This window comes from Oncorhynchus tshawytscha, unplaced genomic scaffold (assembly GCF_018296145.1).
Source record: "Oncorhynchus tshawytscha isolate Ot180627B unplaced genomic scaffold, Otsh_v2.0 Un_contig_3182_pilon_pilon, whole genome shotgun sequence".
Classification (NCBI taxonomy): domain Eukaryota; kingdom Metazoa; phylum Chordata; class Actinopteri; order Salmoniformes; family Salmonidae; genus Oncorhynchus; species Oncorhynchus tshawytscha.
This window is the reverse complement of record NW_024609620.1, coordinates 24,659-37,449: the sequence shown is the minus strand read 5'-3', so window position 1 is coordinate 37,449 and position 12,791 is coordinate 24,659. Positions and strand designations below refer to the sequence as shown.

General features: G+C 40.7%; 1 long non-coding RNA gene across 1 annotated transcript; it reads left to right on the top strand.

Moving 5' to 3' along the window:
* Window positions 1-202: 202 nt before the first annotated feature.
* Window positions 203-12,786, top strand: LOC121845299. Its single transcript, XR_006082501.1, has 4 exons — window positions 203-329; window positions 6,729-6,971; window positions 12,160-12,243; window positions 12,328-12,786. It is a non-coding gene; the product is annotated as an uncharacterized LOC121845299 (long non-coding RNA).
* The last annotated feature ends 5 nt before the right edge of the window (window positions 12,787-12,791 follow it).

Here is a 12,791-nt window from a genome sequence, read left to right as displayed (position 1 = left end):
AACAACAACAGTCATGGCTGCCTTGGTTGTCAACATCCTTGTGGCTGTTGAAGTCTTTTTACCGTAGAAAAACAGGAATCCCTAAAGTTGTTGCTGGTGAGGCATGCGGCATGGAAGGGTGGGGCAACTGTTCCTGCCCCTGAACTAGACAGACTGGAACAACCTCTGTGATTGACAAGAAATCCCCTGACTGTCTAGAAAGGGAAAACCTTCCAACTAAAGGTGACCTATCACTTCATGAAGTACAACTTGGCCCCACAACACTATATACCATCAGCTGACAATCCTCCCGCAGACATACAACTCCAGATACCCAACTCAACAGGCAGGTAAGGACGTCTATAAAGTCACTATTACAAGACACAAGCCTGATACAATAAATGGGTGTTTTGTCTTTCTAAATCGACATGAAATGAAGTATGACTTTTGTAAAGGCTATATGCAACTTATTTTTTACATATCTGGATGGTGTTAAGATATAGATGGGAGGGGTTGAATGGAGCTGAAGGGTGGGACTAATAACAACAAGAGAAGTAACATAAAATATACTGTGTCCGTAAAATGCTTTGGTTCAGAACTTTTGTGAAACAGCACAGTTAAAAATATATGGCAAATAGAAATCAAACTGGATGGACATCAGAATTAGATGGGAGAGGTTGAGGAAGGACATAACTAAAAACAAACTACATTAAACTAAATATAACTATTGTAAATTAGATTGCGTCTGTAAAATGTATATAGTATGTATTAGCTGGAAATAGAAGCCTAAGTGTTGTTGTTCATTAATTTACTCCAATTAGAGGAGGGGTGGTAGGGTTGTGGCAAAACAATAAAATAAAAATATATTTAAATACATGTGTATATGTATTTATATGTATGCATGTAGGTACAGTGCATTTGGAAAGTATTCAGACCCCTTGACTTTTTCCACATTTTGTGACGTTACAACCTTATTCTAAAATTAAATACATTTTTCCCTCATCAATCTACACACAATACCCCATAATGACAAAGTGAAAACAGGTTTTTAGAAATATTTTAAATATTTTAAAAAACAATACCTTATTTACATAAGTATTCAGACCCTTTACCATGAGACTCGAAATTGAGCTTAGGTGCATCCTGTTTCAATTGAAACTTGATGTTTCAACAACTTTATTAGGGCCTTGGTCAGGGAGGTGACCAAGAATTCAATGGTCGATCTGAGAGAGCTCCAGAGTTCCTCTGTGGAGATGGGAGAACCATCTCTGCAACACTCCACCAATAAGGTCTTTATGGTAGGGTGGCCAGACAGAAGACGTTCCTCAGTAAAAGGCACATAACAGCATGCTTGGAGTTTGCCAGAAGGCACCTAAAGACTCTCAGATTTTTGGTCTGATGAAACCAATATTTAACTCTTTGGCCTGAATGCCAATCGTCACGTCTGTGGGAAACCTGGCACCATCCCTATGGTGAAGCATGGTAGTGGCAGCATCATGCTGTGGGGATGTTTTTCAGCAGCAGGCACTTGGAGACTAGTCAGAATTGAGGCAAATATTAACGTAGCAAAGTATAGAGAGATCCTTGATGAAAACTTGCTCCAGAGCGCTCAGGACCTCAAACTGAGGCAAAGCTTCACCTTCCAACAGGACAACGACCCTAAGCACACAGCCAAGATAATGCAGGAGTGGCTACGGGACAAGTCTCTGCATGTCCTGGAGTTAACCAGTCAGAGCCCGGACTTGAACCCTATCGAACATCTACGGAGTGACCTGTTTTTGCTTTGTCATTATGGGGTATTGTGTGTAGATTGTTGGGAAAAAACAATTGAATCAATTTTAGAATAAGGCTAAAAACTAAAGGGGTCTGAATGCACTGTATATGTGTATATGTGACTCACCACCTGGATTCGATCTTATGTTGCAAAATGTTAAATGTTTTTTTTTTACATTGGATAAAAGTAGAGACTCAGAGCTACAAAATGGTATATCATACACTACACTTGAGGAACAATGGGGAAGTCATTCTGCTTTGAAAGTTTATAAACTCACTTTTGAGAGAATGTCTTTGGTATCTAGTGAAGAGCTTTTCTTTGTCTACATCCATTCAGCATCGTTCACACCCTCTTAAGCTTTAGCCCCAGCCATCTCGCTGTGCTCTCGGAGCGTGCACTTGACGCTCTTGACGCTTCAGGTTAGATAGACGTTTACTGACACCAGCCATATTCAACGGGTGTTGTACACACGTGACATTACGTTAGCTAACAAGCCAGCCAGCTAATGTTAGCTAGTTAAACAACAATGAGCAGTGCCAAAAATGCCACAGTGCAGTGAGCTAACCAACCAGGTTCAATGTTAGCTAGCTAACATTAGGCTCTAACTATAAAAGAAAACTGCTCTGGGATACGAATAATAACGTTAGCTAGAGAGCCAGACAGCTAACGTTAGCTAGTTAACAGTACACTTTAGCTTAAGACATATAGCTAGCTAGCTAGGTAAACAACGTACCTAGCTAGGTAAACAAAGTGTAGGTTCACACACATCACTTAGCGTTAGCTGACGAGCCAGCCAGCTAGCGCTAGCTAGTTAAACAACAATGAACACAGTGCCAACAATGCCACAGTGCTGGGATCTAACCAACCAGGTTCAATGTTAGCTAGCTAACATTAAGCTCTAACTAGCAAAGCAAACGGCTCTGGTATACTAATAGTAACGTCAGCTATGGAGCCAGCCAGCAAACGTTAGCTAGCTAACTGTACACTTTAGATTGAAATGAAACCACTTTTTGTCAAAATTAGAAACGTGTAATATCTGAAAATGTAGCTAGCTAACGCCAGACTATCTTAACTGTATACATCATCATGCATGATTGACGTGTCTCCCTGTCAGGAATGCCATACCATGGTAGCCTTTAGATTGAAGATGTAATCCAGAGACAGACGAAGCCTACTATATGGCAGACCAATCCAAACTCTTCTCTCGGCATATCCAGCCCACTCATTATCTCAGCCAATCATGGCTAGTGGGAAGGTAGCTCCCTTTATCCGTGGCTTTACCAACAAGGCTCGTAATTTAACAACTGTATTCGTATTTACCAATGACATACATGTTTGTTATTAAGGCACATGAAAGTTCACATGTTCCAGAAGGCATTTCTGCCCAAAAAATAATTTTTATAAAAAACGTTTATTTACGTTCAAATTGCTCTCCTGTGAGGTTGTGACTTGCGACATTCACCTAGTTTCCTGCATCGGGTCACATATGTATATACAGTATCAGTCAACAGTTTGGACACACCTACTCATTCAAATGTTTTTCTATATTTTTATCTATTTTAAACATTGATTCTTCAAAATAGCCACCCTTTGCCATCATGACAGCTTTGCAAGATTATGATGTAGGCATTATGATGTAGGCATTATGATGTAGGCATTATGATGTAGGCATTATGATGTAGGCATTATGATGTAGGCATTATGATATAGGCATTATGATGTAGGCATTATGATGTAGGCATTATGATGTAGGCATTATGATGTAGGCATTATGATGTAGGCATTAGGATGTAGGCATTATGATGTAGGCATTATGATATAGGCATTATGATATAGGCATTATGATGTAGGCATTATGATGTAGGCATTATGATGTAGGCATTATGATGTAGGCATTATGATATAGGCATTATAATGTTGGTATTATTACCATTCCTAAAAGGGACTAATATGGTCTTCAATATTTAATACACATTCTGCACTTCTGATTCTGCCTGGTAAAGAATTCAACAATGTGAGCCTGCACTATAAATACTCTTTCACCTTTTTAACTGTATTAGATATGTCAAGGGAATCTTTGGAAGACAGTTTTGTAATATACCTACAGTTCTGCTAAATATTTAAAGGAGGGTTCGGCTCCTCTTCCCGTGCAGTAGTGTCTGAGCATTGTCGGCATCCCCCTTGGCTGTGGTCTCGGGGGAAACAAATCAGGCAAGAACATTCGTGATCAGACTCCCACTTTAGGAACACACCCAGATTGACGTCGAAATTGGATGTCTATCCATGTCCTGAGGACGTCGGAAAATGCTTTAAAAAGTGTCCACTAGGGGCAACAGTGAGTGCTATTACCATCAATTAAGCTTGAGTTTAGCAGAATTTTGCATGTTCAATCCCTGGTCTTAATCCCTGGTTTTAATCCCTGGTTTTATTCCCTGGTTTTAATCCCTGGTTTTAATCCCTGGTTTTATTTGAACCATGTCCCAAAATGTAAGCCTTACTTTAACCACTTGGAATGAGTACCAAAACGTAATGTTTTATCCCTATCCCAAAACGTACCCCTAACCTTAACCCAGGGGTTCCCAAACTTTTTGGGCCCACAACCCCATTTTGAGATATGCAAATTCCTGTGCCTCCAACCATATGTACAATTTTTATGTAATTAACAGCCAATATCATATCATACTTTTAAAGTGGGGCTATGACAGTCAATTACAAATTAGTGTGACATAATGTCTCTTATCTCACCACCACTAATGAGATGGGTGTGGCTTGATGCATGTCACGTCAGAGCTTCTCAAAGTCAGGGGGGTGTGGTCAACAGTGCTCACCTCAACTCTCCTGTCACATCCAACCTGGATTGACATTTGTTTTAATGCATATGAGAGCACTGAATCAGCGTACCATGGGTTTTAATGCTCGGAGGGAGACGGCACAGTATTCCCTTTGAGTCAGGAACCAAAAACTCCTCCATAGTGACTCGTTAATGCTTTGTATGCAGCCTTCGGTGACATGACAGCTCAATCAGCTGTTCAATTTCTCTTACATGTACCTGCATGTCAACTGAGCCAGGATCACAGTTAAATGGATGTCACTGATTCGGTCAATCATCTGTAGAACTTTGTTATATTTCACCTGCATGCTTGTATTCAGTTTGTTCAGTTTCCCAAATATGTCTGTAGGCAAGGAGACACATTTTCTTTTCATTACATAGAAAGTCAACAAAGCCTGTTTTTTATTTTTTACATCCATTGCGAATAACAGTTCCAACACTCCCCCTCGATAACCACCAAGCCTCGGTGTGAATAGAATAATGTCATGCTCTAATGCCATATATCCACATAGTTTTGCAAACAGGCGTGCACAATGCAGTTTACAATCAAAGTTACCTGTTGAACTTCTGCATATATCAGAGTTCTGCGCTCAACTCTTTTGCTGCTAGTTGCTATCGGTGTATCCATTATAGCTCAGTGGGTGTATCATACGCTCATAACTAGAGTGTAGAGGCCTGCCCGCCGTCTCGTGATAGATGGAGCCCCATCTGTGCAAAAGCCCACCATTCTTTCCCATGGAATCTGTTTTTTGTCAATATAGCCACGTAGCAAACTGAACCGTTTCATGCTTGGGAATCGTGAGACAGAACAATATGTTCTTGTGAATAGCATCCCTCGACATGTAGCGAACATTAGTCAATGCATCTCGGCCCTCACAGCCAATGTTCATTTGGATGGCATAAGGTGGGGAGTTGAGTCGTTCAGTCAGTTTCCTATTGATTGCTAGATATAGCACCAATTCTTAGTTTCACAGTGTTTTCTGACGAAGGTATTGATGCCAGTTTGTGCCTCTGCCTCCCCACACATTGTTTTCACGTATTAGTGTGACACCCTGACCTTAGTATCCTTTGTTTTCTTTATTGTTTTGGTTAGGTCAGGGTGTGACATGGGTGATGTATGTGTTTTCGACTGTATAGGGGTTTTGTAGGTTTATGGGGTTGTTAACCATCTAGGTGTTTATGTATGTCTATGGTTGCTGTTTATCGTTGTCTCTGATTGTGAACCATATTCAGGCAGCCATCTTCTTTGGGTATTTCGTGGGTTATTATCTATGTCTATGTGTAGTTGCCTGTGTCTGCACTGTTTATATATATATATATAGCGTCACGTTTGTTGTTTTGTAAGTTTGTTTTAGTGTTCTTTCCTCATTAAATATATAACATGTATTCATATCACGCTGCGCCTTGGTCTCCTCCATTCAACGAATGTGAAAATTAGTGTGCACTTTCATAGCTTAGTGGGCTTAGCCATTCAGCGTGGGAATGACTCAAGTGCAACGGTCAAGTGTGGCTTTTTCCCACTATCTGAGGGCGCTCTGGTTTAATTTAAACTTTTAGATTTAATACATTTTCATTTCAATTTTTTTAGGGTTGACCACAATGATTTAGAAAGACTAAGACGATATAATTTACCCCATTTTCATATAAGTGTGTGTCAAATCGGAAGGCCTGTTGTCTGGACCTCTGGCAGTCTCTATGGGGATGCCACAGGGTTCAATTCTCGGGCCGACTCTTTTTTCAGTATACATCAATGATGTCGCTCTTGCTGCTGGTGATTCTCTGATCCACCTCTACGCAGACGACACCATTCTGTATACTTCTGGCCCGATGCTGAATGAAGGGCTCTTCACTAGATACCAACACATTCAAAGGCGATTTTCTGAAAAGTGAGTTTACAAGTTGATCAACTTTCAAAGCAGAATTGCTTTCGCATTGGTCCTCAAATGCAGTGTATGATATACCAGTTTGTAGCTCTGAGTCTCTACTTCTATATAAGGTCAAAACATCATTTGTTGCTACATAAGACCGAATCCAGGTGATGAGTCACACATAGTATTGTACATAAGCATACATGCAGAAAGTGGTTCTTATGCAGAATGAACATATGCATTGTTTCATTGTTGTGTATTGTGTCTTTATCCAAAGCCGCCGGAAAACGTGTGGCGAGACCCCATTTGCTCCAGGACTTTTCGATCTGCTGCAGCGCTGCTACACCACTTTCAGAGCAGCAGCACCAACCAAGACACTTCTCAGCACATTTTCTGCATTCCAGTTCAACATTTACCTGCTCTGTTGCAGGCTATCGTTCTACTTCTGTGGGTTTTATGGCGGACTACAACCCCAAAATGTGTGTTCCCGCCACCAACTTGATGGGGTTGAAAAAACAAGGTAAAAATAAAATCCATTCTAACTAACCTAATCCACCCTAGTAAAAATAATACATAGAAAAACACAAAACTCCCACTTCTTCCTTCCTTCATGTCTCCCTTCTCAGGCTCTAGGGCCTGGGAGGGTGGTATGGCTTGTGACTATAGAGTAGAGTCTAGGAAAACAATAGTTTAGAAGAGGACATACAATCAGTTTTGTAGTGATTATGTTGATGTAAAGAATATTTGCTGCTCTGTGGATGATTTATTGAATGATTCGGTACCTATTGGAGAGCTCTCCTTTGTCTACACCCATTCAGCATTGTTCACACACTCTTAAGCCCCACCCATCTCTAAGGATTCACATGAGGTCATGTGCTAAACAGTGAGTAGTATAGTAAAGATTAAGAATAAAAGTGGTAGTAGCCTACAACAACGAAAAACCCCAGGAAAACAGAAAGTGTCCAGATAAAAATATTTTACAAATATTAGATGACGCTTACCCAGACACACTTGTCTAAATTGATGGGTCATGTTAAATAAATGCTATAACCCCCAGCCATGTTCAGTGGTGGAAAAAGTACTAAATTGTCATACTTGAGTAAAAGTATAAATCATTTCAAATTCCTTATATTAAACCAGACGGCACAATTTGTTCTCTTTTTTATTTATTGACGGATAGCCAGGGGCAGACGCCAACACTCAGGCATCATTTACAAACAAAGCATGTGTGTTTAGTGATAAATGTAACAAGTACTTTTGGGTGTCAGAGAAAATGTATGGAGTAAAAGGTACAATATTATATTTTGGAATGTAGTGAAGTAAAAGTAAAAGTTGCCAAAAATATAAATAGTAAAGTAATGTACAGATACCCCACCAAAATGCTTAAGAAGTACTTTAAAGTACTTTTGACCACTTCCCAAATGCTTTCACACCAGTATATTAGCATACTTTATATACTGTTACACACCCACTTATCAAATAGTATTCGATACAAAAGTTAAGGTCATGCAATCTGAGTTGAAACCTGAGTGAGGTGCACATGTACAGCACATAAAAGATGTATGCTCCATATACAGTGGGGAGAATAAGTATTTGACACACTGCCGATTTTGCAGGTTTTCCTACTTACAAAGCATGTAGAGGTCTGTAATTTTTTTATAGTAGGTACACTTCAACTGTGAGCGACGGAATCTGAAACAAAAATCCAGAAAATCACATTGTGTCACGACTTCCGCCGAAGTTGGCTCTCCTGCCTGTTCGGACGGTGCTCGGCGGTCGTCGTCACCGTCCTACTAGCCACTACCGATCCCTTTTTCGTTTGTCTGTTGGTTTTGTCTTATTAGTTTCACCTGTGTGTATTTTAGTTTAATTAACGTCCTTATATGTAGTAGGTTGTCCCGCCCTTGTTTTGTGTGGGATTGTTTTTGTATTCATGTCATTTGGTGTAGCACTTGTGTTTTATTCTCCGGTCTATTTTGATCCTGTGTTGGATTGTTCACCCTGTGTGTTGGGTTGACCGTGTTTTTTGTGCACCGGAGAATAAACTGTCGAATCACTGAAACCTGCTCTCTGCGCTTGATTCCACCCACCTTGATAAAACGTGACACATTGTATGATTTTTTAGTAATTCATTTGCATTTTATTGCATGACATAAGTATTTGATCACCTACCAACCAGTAAGAATTCCGGCTCTCACAGACCTGTTAGTTTTCCTTTAAGGCCCCTGTTCTCCACTCATTACCTGTATTAACTGCACCTGTTTGAACTCGTTACCTGTATAAAAGACACCTGTCCACACACTCCAACAGATTCCAACCTCTCCACAATGGCCAAGACCAGGAGCTGTGTAAGGACATCAGGGATAACATTGTAGACCTGCACAAGGCTGGGATGGGCTACAGGACAATAGGCAAGCAGCTTGGTGAGAAGGCAACTGTAGGTGTAATTATTAGAAAATGGAAGAAGTCCAAGATGACGGTCAATCACCCTCTGTCTGGGGCTCCATGCAAGATCTCACAACGTGGGGCATCAATGATCATGAGGAAGGTGAGGGATCAGTCCAGAACTACATGGCAGGACCTGGTCAATGACCTGAAGAGAGCTGGGACCACAGTCTCAAAGAAAACCATTAGTAACACACTACGACGTCATGGATTAAAATCCTGCAGCTCACGCAAGGTCCCCCTGCTCAAGCCAGCCCATGTCCAGGCCCGTCTGAAGTGTGCCAATGACCATCTGAATGATCCAGAGGAGGAATGGGAGAAGGTCATGTGGTCTGATGAGACAAAAATAGCTTTTGGTCTAAACTCCACTCGCCGTGTTTGGAGGAAGAAGAAGGATGAGTACAACCCCAAGAACACCATCCCAACCGTGAAGCATGGAGGTGGAAACATTCTTTGGGGATGCTCTTCTGCAAAGGGTACAGAAAGACTGCACCATATTGAGGGGAGGATGGATGGGGCCATGTATCGCGAGATCTTGGCCAACAACCTCCTTCCCTCAGTAAGAGCATTGAAGATGGGTCGTGGCTGGGTCTTCCAGCATGACAACGACCCAAAACACATAGCCAGGGCAACTAAGGAGTGGCTCCGTAAGAAGCATCTCAAGGTCCTGGAGTGGCCTAGCCAGTCTCCAGACCTGAACCCAATAGAAAATCTTTGGAGGGAGCTGAAAGTCCATGTTGCCTAGCGACAGCCCCGAAACCTGAAGGATCTGGAGATGGTCTGTATGGAGGAGTGGGCCAAAATCCCTGCTGCAGTGTGTGCAAACCTGGTCAAGAACTACATGAAACGTATGATCTCTCTAATTGCAAACAAAGGTTTCTGTACCAAATATTAAGTACTGCTTTTCTGATGAATCAAATACTTATGTCATGCAATAAAATGCAAATTATTACTTAAATCATACAAATGTGATTTTCTGGATTTTTGTTTTAGATTCTCACAGTTGAAGTGTACCTATGATTTTTTTAAAAAATACAGACCTCTACATGCTTTGTAAGTAGGACAACCTGCAAAATCGGCAGTGTATCAAATACTTGTTCTCCCCACTGTGTTTGTGGTGGACACTTGATACGGTCACGTGGTATTGTTGTGGTATGTCACAAAATCATGTTACGACCACATATCAACAAATGCTTTTTTCAATATTTTGCTAAGTCTTGCTAAGTGGATGGGTCTCAATAGAAGGTGTAAACGGTACAGCCAAATGGTTACTTGCATAGTAGCAATATCAGAAATAGAGTCAAAACAAAATTCATTATGTACAGTACAAGAACAATATTGTTAGGTTATTTTTTTTCCTGAGTAAATAACTCACGGAAACTAGAGAAGCTTTAACCAAGTTTAATCATTTCCAATGTTTCTGTACAGCTGTAATCAGAGAGCAAAACATTTCTTCAGTTATATACATCCTACTTAAGACACTCCTCCTTACAGATTATGGCTCCACAGGAACTAATAAAGAGGGTAACAGGATGACAAACCTTTATTACTGCCTTAAGAGAATCTGTCCTCACCTCCTGACCTCAACACATTCCTTCATCTAATCCACAGATGTCCATTGTTTGTCTTCAGAAAACCATTAACTTCTGACATGACCCAATCTCTTTAATTTCCTATCATTTATTTACTATCTCAATGATCAGTTTAGCCGATTCCAACAATTTCAATAATGATATCAGTGATAGACGAGGTAGTTCTAGGCATACAATCAGGGGTAAAGTGGCTGAGCAGCAGGATAAAAAGAATTGTAGCAGCAACATTCCCCATCCAACCTGGCAGTTTGAGAGGATATGCAGAGAAGAAATGGGGAAAAGTACCCGAATACAGGTGTGCCCAGCTTGTAGAGTCATACCCAGGAAGACTCAAGGATTGTAACGGCTGTCTTTCTCCGACGAGGAGTAAGGATCGGAGGACCAATGCACAGCGTGGTACGTGTTCATGCTCTTTATTAAAACAAGCACTGAAACAAAACAATAAAGGACAGATGAAATAACCAACCGAAACAGTTCAGTGTGGAAGACACAGAAAATAAACACCCACAACTCAAAAGTGAAACCAGGCTACCTAAGTATGGTTCTTAATCAGGGACAACGATTGACAGCTGCCTCTGATTGAGAACTATACCAGGCCAAACACAGAAATCCCAAAACATAGAAAAAGGAACATAGACAACCCACCCAACTCACGCCCTGACCATACTAAAAGACATAATAAAATAACTAAGGTCAGAACATGACAAGGATGTAATCGCTGCCAATGGTGCTTCAACAAAGTACAGAGTAAAGGGTTTGAATACTTTTGTAAATGTGATATTTCAGTTTTCCAAATCCATTATAGAAGAAGGTTGTAATGTAACAAAATGTGGAAAATGTCAAGGGATCTAAATACTTTCCGAATGCACTGAAGATGTTACATTACAAATTCAACTTCTGCTGGATTTGGTTACTGGCCAAACACTCTAACCTAGAGGCTATCTGCCTCTACCTTACCCCTACCTACAGTACCCTCTGTTAATATTGAGGCTACCTGTCTCTACCTTACCCCTACCTACAGTATCCTCTGTTAATATTGAGGCTACCTGCCTCTACCTTACCCCTACCTACAGTATCCTCTGTTAATATTGAGGCTACCTGCCTCTACCTTACCCCTACCTACAGTACCCTCTGTTAATATTGAGGCTACCTGCCTCTACCTTACCCCTACCTACAGTGCCCTCCGTAATTATTGGGACAGTGAGCATGTTTTCTTCTTATGACTCTATACTCCAAAAGTTTGGATTTGAAATAATGACTGAGGTTAAGGTGCAGACCGTCAGCATTCATTTGAGGGTATTTTCATCCATATCAGGTGAACCATTTAGAAATAACAATGTGTAATAAAGTTGTGAAAAGTTTAAAATTCTCAGGATATCAGGCACGGGCTGAAAAACATTTTCACATTGCATTTTTTTTAAGGGGCAGGATAATTACAGAGGAGGAAACTCAAATTAACTTTGAGCTCTTTAATTCACATTTTTACATTGCAAGCACTAAGAATCATTGTTCTTGCCACGATCCGGAAAATTGGTTCTGGAATGCATCAGTCCAAAACTGAGAGTTGCCGGATCCTGTTCCCGCGGAACCCGTCTGAAATAAGCACTGGTGATACAAGTAAAACACATTACCACATTACCAAAGATCTGACTTTAATAACTTGTTATTCAGTACATTTTCAAAGGTGGAAGAGACCCTCCACAGTTGCTGCAGTGTGTGTTCTACTGGCTGTGATCATGGGCCTGCGGGGTTCCTGTAAGTGAACATAGTTTTTTACCTAAACATTTGTAGTCAATGTTGAGACAGTTACACATTTTGATTGACTTTTCCCCTTTACAGATGCAACTGCAGAGAGAGACCAGCTACAAAAAAGTCTAAATACCTCAACCAGAGAGAGAGACCAGCCACAAAATAGTCTAATTTCCACAACCACAGAGAGAGACCAGAAATGTAATAGTCTATTTTCCACGACCACAGAGAGAGACCAGCCACAAAATAGTCTAATTTCCATGACCACAGAGAAAGACCAGCTACAGAATAGTTTAAATACCATGAACACAGAGAGAGACCAGCTACAAAATAGTCTAATTTCCACGACCACAGAGAGAGACCAGCTACAGAATAGTCTGAAAACCATGACCACAGAGAGAGACCAGCTACAGAATAGTCTAATTACCACGGCCATAGAGAGAGACCAGCAACAGAATAGTGTAAATACCATGAACACAGAGAGAGACCAGCTACAGAATAGTCTAAATACCATGACCACAGAGAGAGACCAGCTACAGAATAGTCTAAATACC